The following is a 12,072-nucleotide window of genomic DNA, read 5'->3' on the forward strand; positions in this document are numbered from 1 at the left end:
ATGTATTTTACAGTTACCTTTTTGTCTTCCTCCTCCACTAGTCTTTAAGCACTGAGGGGAAGAATTCATGTTTATTTGGTTCACTTTAAATCTCCAGTAACTACTCAATAAGTAATTGTCAAATGAATAAAGAACAAATTAATAGGAATGTGTATTTTCACTCCAATCATTGTACTTTTAACACAAATATAAGTATTCATGAAATATGTATATCTTAAAATTTGATATAAATGGAATCATACTGTATGTGTCCTTTTGAAAACTGTTTTTTTTTGACTCAACATTTCATTTTTGATACCTACTCATATAAATTCTTTTTGATCTAGTTCATTCATGTGAATTGTATTGTCCATTCTCATTGGAATGATTTCTTCATTCCCTAAGGGACAATAAGGTTATTTCTCACTTTTTCACTTAGAAATGCCATCACCATAAAAAAGAGAAATTGCCAAGCCAAAGGATGCATGTATGTGTATTTCAATTACACTAGTATTGCTAAATTTCTTTTTAATATGATTGTATCAATTTAACCACCCCCCCCCCGAGAACTACTTCCCTGTACCTTCACTAACTCTTTAGTTGTGCCAAACTGATGACAGTAAAATTGTACATAATTATTACTATTTTATTACACATTTGCCTGGTTAACAGCAAGATTAGGTGTCTTTCAAATTTGTTTTATCCATGTGGATACCCTTTCTTTTTTTTTTTTTTTTTTTTTTTTACATTTTTATTTATTTTTGGGACAGAGAGAGACAGAGAATGAATGGGGGAGGGGCAGAGAGAGAAGGAGACACAGAATCGGAAGCAGGCTCCAGGCTCTGAGCCATCAGCCCAGAGCCCGACGTGGGGCTCGAACTCATGGACCGTGAGATCGTGACCTGAGCTGAAGTCGGACGCTCAACCGACTGAGCCACCCAGGCGCCCCTACCCTTTCTTTTTTTAGGGGACTGTTTGTTTGTTTTGTCATATCCCCACTACTCCCCCCAATTTTTTGCTTTTCCTTATTGCTTGTAAATATATCACATATAACAAATATACACCTATTCTGAATAGTAATCTGCTATCCAGAAATAAATAAATAAATTGGTCTTTACTGGTGATATATTACCTTTGGTGCAGAATTAACATTATTTTCCTTTACGGTTTTATTCTTTTTTTTTTTTAACTATCTTTTCTTATACCAGGGCATAAAGTTATTCCATATTTTTCTAATTTTTTTTGCGGTTATAGTGCACATTTAGCTTTGATAAAAACAAATCTTCCCTAATTTCTTGCAAACAGAATGATTTGGGGATCTAACATTGTATTTTCCCATGTAGACAGTAAATTGTCTCAGAACATTCTCTGATCTGTCCTTCCTTTCTTAAGTGATTTGTAGTGCCAATGAAATGATATGCAAAGCACCCACATATTATTTTGTCAGTTACCTATTGCTAATATGGCAACAGATTACGGCAGATTTAGTGTTCGAAATAATACCATAAATTTATTGTCTCACAGTTCTAGAGGTCAAGGTCCAAAATCATTTTCACTGTGTTCAAGTCAGGGTGATGGCAGGCTGGCTTCTTCGGAAGACTCTGGGAGAGGAATGATTTCCCTTATCTTTTTCAGCTTTTGAGGCTGCCTATATTCCTTGGTTTGTGGCCTCTTTCTTCATCTTTAAAGCATGTCATTCTAATAGCTGCTTCCATCATCCATCACTTATTGTTCTGCAGTAAAGTATCTCTCTGCCTCCTTGTATTAGGACACTGTGATTCCATCTAGGCCCTGATCTCTAATCCAGTATGGTTATCATATCCCATATCCAGATCCTTTTTCATATGAGGGCACAGAGGGTCCAGAGGTTAGGGTTTAGATAACTTCAGAGCCATTTTTCAGCCTACTACAATTAATTTAATATTTTTTCTTAAAGAAATGTTGAATATTATAAAATAGTTTTCTTTCATCTATTGAGATGCTTTTTTCTTAAATATGTTAAATGTAAAATCTTGTATTCCTCAAATAATTTTGACTTGCTAATACTTTATTTAAAATTTTGTCTGAAGCTTTTATACTTGTATTTTTACACGAAATTTATCTGTAATTTTTCTCATAGTGCCCCTATCTAGTTTTGATATCAAAGTTACAATTATTTGGATAGATTTCTGTTTTATCCCCTAATGTCTGAAATAATTTGAATAAGACAAATGCCTGTTTCTAAAAAACTTTAAAATAATCTCATAAAATAGCTGGATCTAGATATTTTTAAAATGTATGTTGTCAGAAATGAATAAGGAAAAGTGAAAACTTTTAATATTCAATTTTTCTAATGGCATAGGACTATTGAGATTATATCTTACTTTTTCAGTAAGTTGGGGAACTTCATATTTTGTCTAGGAAATCATCTGTTTCATGCTTTCAACATTATTTGTACTTTTTCAAATCCTTATTTTTTAATCTATGTGCCATTTGTTTTTTTCCCATTTTATTTCTTGACTATTTTCACTAAAGTCTTTTGTGTATCATTTACATTTCACAGGTGTTATGTCAGGATTTCATGGTTGAATTCTGAATAGTTTTAACCTACAATTTAAGGTTTATTTTCATTGATGAATAATATAAGTGTGTTTTGCAAATTCCCAAAGACATGCTGATTACTATTTTATTATTGATTTTTAAAATTATTCTGTGGTCAGATAATGTAGCTTGTTTGCTAGTAATGCTTTGCAATTTTAGAGACTTGCTTTTAATGGTTAATTTTTATTAATTTTTAATGTGCATATTTAGCAAAAGATAAAGTTAGTATCTCTAAAATTAAAAATGTAAGCATATTATGGTATTATTAAAAGTATGTTTTATTCTCTTACATAATACTTTTGTCTAACACTTTAGACTCTAAAAATAAGATAGAATTAAATACTGATTTGTATAATTATTCCTATTTTATACAGTCAGTTCCTGATTCATTTTTAACCAAATGCTTAACAATTTTTGTGACTAACATTGTTTCTCCTAGTCTATCATTCAGAGAAAGGCAATCACAAGGTTTAGAGCATCAGCTGTTTTCAAAGTAATAAGAAATTATTTCAATGTTTTAACAACTAATATGGCTCTTCTAGTAAATACTAGGTGAATAATAGGGTCCAGAATCAGTAAATATTATTCAGTTTCCATTAGAAACTCCATTTTCAACTTCAGTTTTAAGTAGTAATTTACCAGAGTATAGACTACCAGATTTATATATGCTTTCATTCAGCGTGTTGAAAATGTTTTGTCCCCTTTTGATGGAGTGAGTGACAATTCAAGTTTTAGTCTTATCCCTTTGCAAATAAACCAACTTGCTTCCCAGTGGATTTAATACTATTTTCTATATTTTATTATTATGTAGTTACACTATGACATGACAAGAGTATAAAGAAGGAATGTTTGCGTCATGTGTTATCTTCAAATTTTGCCTCTTTTTTCATACTTTCCTTTGAGAACTCAAGTGCGTATTAGAATATCTCATTTTACCCTTAGTGACTCTTCACTATTTAGTCATATTTTCCATCTCTGTTGCCTTCTAGTTAATTAGTGTGATGACCCAGTTCTCCAATTTTCTTTCAACTCTTTGATTTACAATATATCACATTTGAGGTTTTTTTTTATAATTTCACTGTCTATATATTTTCATTTTTAATGAAAATTCTATTTGGTTCTATTTGGTATGTCTCCAATCCACCTGAGAGTTTTTCATCCTCCTAAACACTCAATTATTCCATTATGATCAGAATAATATTAAATATACATATTTTAGTTTATATTTTTGATTACTATAATGCTACATAAAGCATATCATGCTGTACCTAACATGTTTTGTGCCTCCTAGTGATTTTAATTAATATGTTTTATCTTTATTATGTTTGTGAGTTGAGTTCTTAGAAAACTTTCTGGTTGTTATTTGGTTGTTTTGTTTTCATGTGAGTCTCCATGGCCTGGATTATGGTGCATCTGTTCAGAGTGGTTTTGCAAATGTTTCTCTTCGTATTTACAAATATATCACCTCTTGTATTAACTAGGGTTCTCCAGAGAAACAGAACCAATAGAATGTGTATGCATGGCAAGTTTTGTTTTAAAGAATTAGTTCATGTGATTGTGGAGGCTGGCAAGTCCAAAATGTGAAGGATAGACTGGCAGTCTGAACACACCCAGGGAAGTGTTGTAGTTCAAGTTCTAAGGCAGTCTGTTAGCAGAATTCCTTTCTCTTGAGGAAGGTCAGTCTTTTTCTTAAGGCCTCAACTGATTGGATGAGGCCCACCCACATTACAGAGGGCAGTTTGCTTTACTCAGAGTCTACTGATTTAATTTTTTTTTTTTAACATTTATTTATTTTTGAGAGAGATCTCAAGAGAGAGCACAAGTTGAGGAGGGGCATAGAGAGACACACAGAATCCGAAGCAGGCTCTAGGCTCCAAGCCGTCAGTACAGAGACTGATGCGGGCTTGAACCCACAAACCGTGAGATCATGACCTGAGCTGAAGTCAGTCGCTAAACTGACTAAGCCACCTAGGTGCTCAGAGTCTACTGATTTAAATGTGTTAATTCCATTCAAAAAATACCTTCACAAAAACATCTGTGAAATTTGATCAAACATCTGGATGCCATGACCTGGCCAACTGATACATAAAATTAACCATCACATTTGCTTAGAACAGAATTTTACATTGATTTCTTAGTGTCAGAATTTCCAGATACTGGAAGTTATTAGAAAGATTTACCACCTATCTGTGAGTGGCATTGGGAGAGTCACCAGTCTTCAAATTCCCAACAAAAAAAGATAAAGGTTTCCTAGTATCTCCCTTCCCCTGTGATTTTTTTTTTTTTTTTAATCTAGCTATTCACTAATTTGGAAGCTTTTCAAAGTTGGCCACATATCTAACTCTTGACCTTTCAGAAACTCATAGCCTGTTCAGCTGTCCTTGTGAAATTAAAGCTTATCCACTAGTTTTTGTAGGTGGACAAATGCTTCCCTGGGTAATGACATCTGCCTTCTGTTTTTGTTTCCTTTCTCTTTTTTTTCCTTTTCCTTCTCCTCCTGCTCTTCTTATAAACTAAATTATAATTTTGTAATAAGTTTATCTTCAATTTCCAGATGTTTTTAGTAGGCAAAACTTTTGCCACATGACCTATACCAGAAGTTTGAAAAGCATGTTTTTTTTTTACATATACATCTACATATGCATGTACATGTTTTTCTCTAAACTTCTATTAATCTTGTGCTCATTTTTTATTGAGTTTTTAAAATATTAAGAACCTTTTGCCACATTAAAGACATTAGGCATTTCTTGTTTTGTATATATTTTTCCACTTTGCCTCTTTAAAATGTTTATATTTTGTTAAAAGTTATATAGTCTGATTGAGTTCTCAGTCATGATTATAAAAAATTTCCCCAATTCTAAAATATACAACTGAAATAAAATCACTTTTAATTTTAGTTCTTTTATGTTTTTTAATTTATATTTAAATCCTTAAGCCTACAGAAACTATTTTAACTTAAGGAGCAAGTTTGGTATTTGGGTTTACTTTCTCATAAATAATTAGGCTGTTAACTTTACACTAATTTTAACTAATCTGTCTTTTCCCCACTCAGTGTAATCATTTTATGGATGAAGGAGCTTAGCCAGAGTATGACTTACTTAATATTCTAGGTAATTAACAATTAAGATGGGACTTAACTGAAATCTCCATATAAAATACAGTTCTCTAACTACTTAACTCTTCTGTGATTCCTGTTAGTCTAGTAAAAATTTTATTATCTATAGCACTCTTGGGATAACAAATAGTTTTTTTTTTGTCAAAAGCATTCAAATTTCTTCTAAGTGCCAGTTTTGATGCAGAATGTTTAAGTATGCATTTATTTGTGTTTGTAAATTCTCTCAATGAAAAATATCATAAAACTTATAAGAACAACACCTTTATTGAGTAGCAGCTGAGTAATAGCCATAATAACAACTGAGCGCAGACTGTAATAAAGCAAATTACATTAAAAAGATGTGAAACATACATAGGGAAGATTTAATTGGTGTTTATTTGTTCATAACGTAAACTTTATGCAGAGAGGTGGCTTTTTAAAACTGGAGTTTACAGTAATGGGATGTAAAAATTCAACTAATGATATTACCATACATACCATGAGTGCATCCTAATTAAAATACAGAGAAATTTGGTGCTCTAATTTTTTTTTTGCTATTAATTTGTTGTTCAAATATATAATAATCCCTCTGAAAAATGAATGCAGGAAACAGGTATGTAGACAGGAACAAGAGAAGTTGTGCTCATTAAATGATTATGGAATATTGAAATAGGTCAGTGAAATCTGTGCATATGTATGTGTATATATGCTGCCAGGTCTACTTTAAACCACTCAATTAGCACGTATTTGAAGTATGTATAAGTAGTTATAAAACACTGTTTCTGTTCTTTTTTATGTTGATTTATTTTTGAGAGAGAGGGAGAGACAGAGGGTGAGCAGGGAGGGGCAGAGAGAGAGGGAGACACAGAATCCGAAGCAGGCTCCATCCAGGTTCTGAGCTGTCAGCACAGAGCCCGACGCAGGACTCGAGCTCACGAATGGCGAGATCATGACCTGAGCCGAAGTCCGACGCTCAGCCAACTGAGCCACCCAGGCACCCCACATTGTTTCTGTTCTTATATGATTTAATATTTGTTTAGGAACATTGATACACAGAGATCGGTAGTATAAATATAGATATTATGACTCAAATAATGGGAAAGGAAATTAAGCTATAGATTTTGAGAAATGGGAGGGTAGTGTGGTCAAAAAAATGATGACGTAAAGTTGAGATCTGGATGATTTTTTGTTCCCTTTTAGATATTCAGGCCTATAGGTGACTCAAGCAAACAAATAGTCTTTTATAAATTAAGAGAGCTATATATACTCAAACATACAAACATTGAGGTTGAATTTTACCCCATTATAAAAGAATAAATTAACTTTAATTTATATGATTTGTTGCTATTTTGACCCAATACAACTTCGGACAATCCAGTTATTTCACCTATCTTATCAGACTATGCATATGGTTTGGTAAGTTCATATATAATAATTGAAGTAATAAAGTCAAGTTCAGGTATCTTATGAACACCAGAGCAAGAATTATTTGATGGTGGAGTCTAGTAGAATCTCTTTCAGTATATCTTATTTTAATGAGGAAAAGGGGAGCCTGGGTGGCTCAGTCAGTTAAGCCGGGGTTCTTAATTTTAGCTCAGGTAATGATCTTGTACTTAGCGGGGTACAGCCCCATGTGGGGCCCTACACTGTCAGTGAGGGACTCTCTCTCTTTCCCTCTCACTGAACCCCCTCTATCACTCATGTGCATGCTCTCTCAAAATAAATATTTAAAAAAATTTAAATGAGGAAATGATACAATGTAGAGTTGTGCAAATAAAGCCTGAGATTGAAGGATGGGGGACTAAAGGCTCAGGCTGTAATTCCCAGGACTTTTTTTCCTTGCTGGGTGATTTCTGGCACACTATCTATGTTCTCTGAGCCTTAGCATCCTGAATTGTAACATAAGGAAAATTACAATGTCCGCAGTATTTAATGCTCAGATTTTTGAGGGTCAATTAAGAATTTGTAATATGTAAGCAGGCTATCACCAACCTTTCTCTGAACTGCCTCAGCATCTTTAAATACTAGGAAGCCATTATCTATTAAAGGATCATTGGTACTGGGTCTTTGGACCTTATTATTCTACACCAGATGAAACCAGGGTATTGCTGGGGCATGGTGAACAAAGACCTGATATTCCTGTATTGAAGTTCCAGTATTTAAGTCTATCCCCCTCAGACCCTTTTCTCTTTGATTTTACAATACTAAATGGAGAGAACAGGAAAAAAATATCCTAAAATTATCAGTGATAATTTTTAAAGGAAACAAAACCACAATAGAGCAAAAAAGTTTATGGGCCTCCTTTCATGCACACACTGGCACAAAAAATAAAAGCTTAAATTTATCTTCATAAGAAGAGATGAAAAATTAGGCAAAATTCAGAGCAGAAATGGAAAAGTCAGAAGCATCCACAAAGCAATTAAACTGTAAAGTGCCTAACACTGGGGTCGCCTGGGTGGCTCAGTCAGTTAAGTGTACAACTCTGGCCCAGGTCTTGATCTCTCAGTTCATGAGTTCCAGCGCTGCATTGGGCTCTGTGCTGACAGCTCAGAGCCTGAAGCCTGCTTCAGATTCTGTGCCTCCCTGTCTCTCTCTCAAAAATAAACATTAAAAAAACAATTAAATGCCGATAACTCAACTACTATTACAAATCCAAGATTTGTTGCAATATTGATTCTCTCTGAAGAGTGGCTTCTGTTTTGTTTTTGTTTTTTTCTTAATGGGGGTATGAGCTGTATTTTCATGCTTTAATCTTAAAAGCATAAATTTATAAGCTATATTTTTAATGGAAGTATTTTCTATAAAATTAAAAAGATTCAAATACTTTATAAAGTAATCAACCCTACCCAAGTTTCCTGCATTACTACAATATACCAGTCAAAAGGATATTATGCTTTGAAATTCAAATACAAATTTTTAAAATTTTAATAAAATGTATGAACATTTAATAACATTATAATGAAAATTATGATAGAGTATTAAAAATTGTATTAAGTATTTATAGCTTAAATAGCTGCTTGAAATTATCCCTATTAAATTGCATTCATTAAAAATTAATTATTAATTCGTATGTATTTTTATATTGGTGTTTGAGTTGGGATTCATGTTTTCAATGCCTCTGTACCTTATTACCTTCTAGTTTTTTCAGTAACCCTTTAAATAAGGCATCTTCTCCTTCAAAATAAGACCTGATTCTGCCGTTTTGAATTTGTGCTTTTTCTTACCCATATATATTTAGTATTACTGTGTAATATCATTAGTGCTGCCAGAATTATCATGAAATAACATAAAAATATGACATTATTTCCCATGCTTATAAATGTCATATCAACAATCAAACTGTCCATATATTTTATTGAAACACCTTGATTCTTTCTATACCACTGCCTCCTAATAACAAGAGATGTGACCATCTGAGGATTATCAGAGCAATATAGCACAAAGTGTGGCTATAAATTTAAAGGTGGTTTGGGAGTGATTCTTAAAAATGTAATAAATCTTATGGATGAAAGGATATTTACTATTAATTCTTGAATTTTTCTCCTTTATTATCACGGATTTCTCACCATTCCTCAGCTATTGATAGAATGCAAACGAGAGAGAATGCATGATGATCCAGTATTAATTAAAATATTGTCTTGTTAGTGAGATTTCCTTTGGCACGTGAGATCTTCCCTGACTATTCTATGTAATAATTTAACCACTTTCAAACTTGTTAATTATTTCCCCTGCTTTATTTTTCTCAACTCTTATCAAATAACATATCCTATATTTCGCTTCATATCCATGTTCACTGTTTCTTCTCACTAGAAAGTAAGTTCCATGAAGGCAAAAATATCTTCCTTTTTTAAATGTTTCTCTATAGTACTTGGCATATTAAAACCACTAATACTTTTTCAGTAAATAAATGGAAAAGACGATACAGCTGGAAAACTTAAAAACAGACATTGCAGTTAAGAAAATGACAACTTTTAATATTTACCTATTATAAAATTATCTTATTTCTGGTTACAGTTGTGTGACTTTTGGTAAGTATATATCATTTAACCACCTCTACAAAAAAGATGAAGAACAGTTTCATCAACCGAAGCATTGCCTGGTGTTGCTTCTTTGTAGTAGACCATTCCCTTTATCTTAAATCCTAGAGACCATAGTATTTCTCCATTCTTATGATGTTCCAGAATAACATAAAAATGGAATCATATGGTTTATAGTCTTATTAGTGTGGTGTATTTCACTTACAGTTCATTTGTGATATATCCATGGTGTTTTATTGTTGAGTAGTGTTTCATCATAACGATGTGCCAGGTTTTTTTTTTTTTTAAATCAAACAAAAATGGGATGGTATCTAGTTTTTTGCAATTAAAAAGAAAACTGCTTTATACATTACAGACATATTATCATTTTTCTTAGGTAGGTATCTGCAAACTATATAAATATCCGTGTATTTTTAACTTTGTAAAAAACTACCAAGCTCCTTTATATAGAGGCTCTATTATTTTGCATTCTCACTGGTAACATGTGAGACTTCTAGCTGCTCTGCGTCCTCACCAATATTTTTATTTTCAGTTTTAATACTGTTGTTGCTTTTTTTTTGTTATGTGTTTGAGGAAGTTCAATTTATCAACATTTTTAGATGGATCATACTTTTGGTATCATATCTAAAAATATTTTGCCTAAAACATGGCCACAATATTTTTTCCTGTTTCCTACGTTTTACATTAACATCTATGGTCTAATTTGAGTTAATTTCTGTTAAAATGTGAAATATGGGTCAAGGATCAATTGTGCATGAATGCTCAATTTTTCCAGCACCATTTGTTGAAAAGGCTATCCTTTCACCTAAAATTATGATTTCACCTTTGTCAAAAATCAGTTGATCATATATGTTGGGTCTGTTTCAGAACTCACCATTTTGTTCTATTTATATGTGCATATTTGGACAATACCACACTGCCTTGATTACTCTGTATTAAGTGAGTATCAAGTGTGAATTCAACTGTTTTATCCTTTTCCATATGCACTTTAATCTCTTTAATATCTTCAAAATATACTTGGATTTTGATTTAGATTACATTGACATAGGTCAATTTGAGGTTTATTGATACAACAGTAAGTCTTCCAATCACAAACTTAGTATGTCTACTTGTTAGGTCTTTATTTCTTTCATCAGTGTTCTATAGTTGTTAGCAGACAGACCAAGACCATATTGTGTTAGATTTATAGCTAAATCTTTTATTTTTGTGTGGTCTTGTAAATGATATTGTTTAGACCTTTTTATTTTCAAGTCTTTAATTCTATTTGTAAAAACAACTGATTTTTGTACTATTGAGCTTGTATATTGCCATCTTGCTAAATTCACCTATTAGTTCTAGGAGCTTTTTGTGAAGAGTCCATGAGATTTATGTGTTGTCTATAAATAGGGATGGTTTTATTTCATTTTTTCCAACCCCTATTTTATATTTTTTTTTCTTTCCTTGCTGTACTGTTTAGAACGTTCTGCATGTACTGAATAGGAATGAAGAAGCTACTTCATTAATTTTTCAATCTTATTCTCTTCATATTTGAAAATTTCTACTGATCTTCGGATTCACTGATGTTTTTGTTCTGGCGCCTCTATTCTGATATTGAGGCCATCTAACTTTTTTTTAATTCAGATATATATATATATATATTTCTAAAATTTCTGTTCATATTTCTTATGATTTATGTTTTTTTTCTGCTATGAACTTCTACTTTCCATTCAAGAGTGTTTAATCTTAACAGATTTATACTGCAGTCTTTGTTCTGGCAATACTGGGTTGATAACTGATGGTGTTTGCACTTGATGATTAGTCAAATTTTTATCCCACAACCCTTTGGTATAGTGTTATTTCCTATTGTACTTTGGACATTTGTCAAATCCTCTGGAGAATGTTGTTTGTTGCATCATTGTTCTTTTAAAAGGCAAATGACATGGCAAGTTCAGAAGGCAAATTTTATTTCATCTTTAGTGGCAGTAGTTCCAATGTCAGTGTGCCTTCAAAATTAGGACTTCATCTGGGACTAAAATATTTGGTGGAAATTTTATATCACAGTTCAATTCTGAAACACTACACTCTGTTATTGGGTGTTGATCTTGATGATGAATCAAGGTCCATGTATTTGTTCATGCATAGGGCTAGGGAATCTGCTCTTCTAGCCTACTCTTCTTCAGTATTTTATTCACAATTTCTAGTACCCAGGGCCTCATTCCCTAGGTCTTCTGGATGGAAAAATAATTTCTCTCAGAATTTTATCCCCTGTCCTGTCACACAATTATATATGACTGGGTCCATCCTTGAGAGAAGATGTTATACAATGAGAATAAAATAATGGTGGTTCTTTACACGTATTTCATATCACAGGGGTTTCTCTGGCTAAAGACAAGTGTTTTGTCT

This window comes from Leopardus geoffroyi, chromosome C2 (assembly GCF_018350155.1).
Source record: "Leopardus geoffroyi isolate Oge1 chromosome C2, O.geoffroyi_Oge1_pat1.0, whole genome shotgun sequence".
NCBI classification, from domain to species: domain Eukaryota; kingdom Metazoa; phylum Chordata; class Mammalia; order Carnivora; family Felidae; genus Leopardus; species Leopardus geoffroyi.